This window comes from Salmo salar, chromosome ssa03 (genome assembly GCF_905237065.1).
Source record: "Salmo salar chromosome ssa03, Ssal_v3.1, whole genome shotgun sequence".
NCBI classification, from domain to species: Eukaryota; Metazoa; Chordata; class Actinopteri; order Salmoniformes; family Salmonidae; genus Salmo; species Salmo salar.
Genome location: NC_059444.1, coordinates 45,651,386 through 45,656,279, shown reverse-complemented (window position 1 = coordinate 45,656,279; position 4,894 = coordinate 45,651,386).

Below are 4,894 nucleotides of genomic sequence, written 5' to 3'. Positions count from 1 at the left end.
TTAGTGCTGCATTTAGCTGTGGTTTGGGTTTATGTGACATATATACTTGCTTGGAAAATGGCTGTGTGATTATTTGTGTCTATGGACTCTCCTAACATAATCTAATGTTTTGCTTTCGCTGTAAAGCCTTTTTGAAATCGGACAATGTGGTTAGATTAACAAGAGTCTTGTCTTTAAAATGGTGTAAAATAGTTGATTGTTTGAGAAAATGGAATTGTGGTATTTTAGTTGGTTTTGTATTTCGCGCCGTGCGATGCCATTGGCTGTTGGCTAGGGGTTCCGCAGCCGGAACATCTGTCCTCAACCAGTAAAGACTGCTTTACCACTCTTGGGTAGCAGAATGACTTTGGCTTCCCTCTTGGCCTGAGGACAAAGACTTTCCTCTAGGCTCAGATTACAGAGGGCACTGTAATTACACTGGTGTGTGTTAATGGAGGAGATGACTTTGGAGGTGGAGTGATAGATGAACTGTCCCAATAATTACAGAGGGCACTGTAATTACACTGGTGTGTTAATGGAGGAGATGACTTTGGAGGTGGAGTAATAGATGAACTGTCCCAGTAATTACAGAGGGCACTGTAATTACACTGGTGTGTGTTAATGGAGGAGATGACTTTGGAGGTGGAGTAATAGATGAACTGTCCCAGTAATTACAGAGGGCACTGTAATTACACTGGTGTGTGTTAATGGAGGAGAGGACTTTGGAGGTGGAGTAATGGATGGATGAATGAATGAATGAAAATCCTCTATCACCACTGATGCAGACAGAGAGAGAAGAGGGAGGGAATGTTTAGGGGGATGGAGGGAGAGAAAGGGAGGGAGAGGGAATGAGAAAAAAAGAGATGTGCAGGAGACATTATTTTTATCTAGGCAAGTCAGTTAAGAACAAATTCTTATTTACAATGACAGCCTACCGGCGAACAGTGGGTTAACTGCCTTTGTTCAGGGGCCGAATTACATATTTTTACACTGTCAGCTCGGGGATTTGATCCAGCAACCTTTTGGTTACTGGCCCAACACTCTAACCACTAAGCTACTTGCCACCCCTAAATGTATGAATAAAAGACTGTCCAAGCGGTTGTGTGGTGTGTAGCCGCACTCTCATAAATAAAGGTCTCGATTTATTCTTGAAGGGGTACGAATCAATGTTGCCTGAATTTTTTTGGGGCACTGAGCACATTTTTGGTCTGCTGAGCTCGAACTTGAACAATGTGAAAATTCTGTGCAATTTCCGTCGCGCATTTACTGTGAACACTGAGGCTGTCATTGGAACACTGTTTCCCGGTGGGACGTCATTGTAATAAGTGTCACGACCCCTGACCTTAGAGAGCCGTGTTTTTTTCTCTATTTGGTTAGGTCAGGGTGTGGGATGGGCATTCTATGCATTCGATTTCTTTGTTTTGGCCGAGTGTGGTTTCCAATCAGAGGCAGCTGTTTCTCATGGTCTCTGATTGGGAATCATACTTAGGCAGCCTTTTTCCCGCCTGTGTTTGTGGGTAGTTGTTTTGTATTCGTTACCTGACAGAACTGTTTGGCTTTTCGTTTTGTTGTTTTGTTCGTGTGTTTCATAGTTAAATAAAATTATGAACACTTACCACGCTGCGCTTTGGTCCCCTTCTTCCGATGAACACCGTTACAGAACTACCCACCAAAAACGGACCAAGCAGCGTGGGCAGGAGAGGTGGACATGGGAGGACATACTGGACGGAAAAGCATCCTGGACGTTGGAGGAGATCCAGGCCGGATGGGATCGCCTCCCATGGGAACAGGTGGAAACAGCGAGAGAGGAACAGTGACGAGACCGGGAGTCACGGCAGCGACGAGACCGGGAGTCACGGCAACGACGGAAGCCCGAGAGGCAGCCCCCAATTTTTTGGGGGGGCACACGGGGAGATTGGCAGAGTCAGGGTGGAGACCTGAGCCAACTCCTCGTGCTTACCGTGGAGAGAGTAGGACTGGTCAGGCACCGTGTTATGCGGTGAAGCGCACGGTGTCTCCACTGTGCAGCCGCAGCCCGGTGCGCTTTGTGAAAGCTCCTCGCAGTTGCCGTGCTAGAGTGGGCATTCAGCCAGGAAGGATTGTGCCGGCTCAGCGTTCCTAGTCTCTGGTGGGTCTCTTCGGCCCAGGTTATCCTGCGCCAGTTCTATGCACGGTAACCCCAGTTCGCCAGCACAACCCTGTGCGGCCTGTTCCAGCTCCCCGCACTTGCCGGGCTATGGGGGGGATCCAGCCAGGACGAGTTGTGCAAGCACTGTGCTCTAGACCTCCAGTGCGCCTCCACGGTCCAGTGTGTCCTGCGCTGGCTCTTCGCACTATGCCTTCAGTGCGCCTTCATAGCCCAGTGCGTCCCGTGCCAGCTCTCCACACTCACCGAGCTAAAATGGGCATAGTAAAATGGGCATCCAGCCAGGGCGGGTTGTGCCAGCCCTACGCTCCAGACCTCCAGTGCGTCTCCCCAGTCTGGTGAGACCTGTTCCAGCTTCACGTAAAAAGCCTCCAGTGATGATCCATGGTCCGAAGCCTCCAGTGATGATCCATGGCACCAAGCTTCCAGTGATGATCCATGGCCCGGAGCCTGTAGTGATGATCCAAGGCACGAAGCCTCCAGTGATGATCCATGGCACGAAGCCTCCACTGATAATCCATGGCCCGGAGCCTCCAGTGCTGATCCATGGCGCGGAGCCTCCAGTGCGGATCCATGGCGCGGAGCCTGCAGCGACGGTCCCCGGTGCGGAGCCTCCGGCGGCGGTCCCCGGTGACGGAGCCTCCGGCGGCGGTCCCCGTTACGGAGCCTCCGGCGGCGGTGCCCGGTACGGAGCCTCCGACGGCGGTGCCCGGTACGGAGCCTCCGGCGGCGGTCCGCGGTCCAGTGATACAAAAGTGGAGGGATCAGCTGGTGGAGCGGAGGCTAGCCTTTTTCCCACCTGTGTTTGTGGGTAGTTGTTTTCTGTTTTGTATTCGTTACCTGACAGAACTGTTTGGCTTTTCGTTTTGTTGTTTTGTTCGTGTGTTTCATAGTTAAATAAAATCATGAGCACTTACCACGCTGCGCTTTGGTCCCCTTCTTCTGACGAACGCCGCTACAATAAGTTCAATTCAAAAAATTATTTGAGTTAGTTTCAACAGTGGCTATTTGATCATCATTTTTGCCTAACAGAGAGGCCTACCATCAAAAGCAATGGAGAAAATACATCCCATAACATTACCATGGAAATAACTATTGAAATGGCTGTTCTATGGTACAGTAGCAGCTAATGTGTGGTGTTCAGTGTAGGCCTACATTCCATGAGACATTTAAAACATGCAGGGCTTGACATTAACCTGTTTCGCTACTTGTCCTTCCGACAAGGTGACTGAAAATGTTGTGTTTGATGCAAGAAACCACTTTACAAAATAAAATTGATTATTATTCCAATACCATTTATTATTATTACAGAGAATCAGACAAAATTGTATGCTGCCTTCTGTCTATTGGCTATTAGTTTATCTGTCTCAAAATGCAACACTGCCCCTTTAAGTCATAATAAATGCTCTTTACCTGACTCGCTTTTCAAAGATGGCTAGAAATGTACACTTTTTGTGCTCTTGTAGGAAGCGATCACTCCCCCATTATTGACCAGTAATGTGCTATATCTGGGCTAATAACTCACTATAACTGGGCTAATAACTCACTAACTAGCTAAGAATAGGCCTATGAACAAATGTGCACATGCGGGTACATGTGGTTCTTCGCATTGAGCTCTACTCGTGACCACTTGTGCCTGTCACTGCAATAGAATCCTCCTCCGATGTGCTCTGCCTAAAAAAAACTCTCAGACTGAGTCTAACAGTGGCATAGACATGAAGTCTGCTAACTTCCTGCAATTCTACATATTTTGCCATGGGACAGAGAGGAAAATGAGCAGTTCCATAGCTCATCTCATGCTATTCTATACATTTTGTAGCATTTTTAAAGCTAATTAAAGCTAAAATATTGGTGTGTTGACTGTGATAAAGGCACTGGATTATGGCCTGTCTTGTTTACTAAATAAACAATTTAAATAGGCAGTGGCATGGTCCATATAGCCATAGAAGCACAGTGATGTGCCTCAATGCAGTCATATTTATGGCTTATTGGGGGTGTGACTTTCAGTTAGTTCTTTTGGCAACCCATCCCGTGAGAGTGAATGCCATTCCAGTTCATCTGTTCTGTTATATTTAATCAAATCTGACTAACCCAGTGCAATGCTTGCTACCAATTTTATCTGATGGTGTTTGCATGTTTAGGGAAAAGGATAAATGTCCTTTTTGGAACAACAGTAAAGCGCAAAACATTATTTTTGCTCACCCTTGCCTACCGCCCTGGTCTTGCATAGTTTGTTTTCTTCGGGATGTTGCATTGAAAGGGGCTAAAATTATGTTGATTCAATCACTATTCCCACTGTAGGTTGATAATGTTAACTAACGGGGTAAACTATAGTAAAGTTGAGTGAAGTTCAATGTCGTGCGTCTCTACGCAGGCTGATATTTCTTTTGCGTAGCAGTCCTGGGGCAGCTGCATGCCCACACATGTGCGTAGCTTAGAGGGAAAATTGGTGCAAACGCTTGTCACTACTCGTACCCTGTAAGGTACATCCTTTATACCTTTAGTTATAGGTACTGTACATAATTTTACCCTTGCAGTTTGTACCTTAAAATATCAAATAGTGTACCTTAGAGGACAAGATAGTACAGGTACAAAAAATGTGAAGACATTACAACCTTGCACAACATCAATTCGCCTCCCAAGTTTAGATATGAAGAATAACCTCATACAATGCAATGAAAATGATATTCACCTGAAGTGCTGGTACTGCTTGATCTGTGGCAGCGGCCTGAAGTACAGAGTCAGGTGTTGTTGCCAGCCATAGCTTTC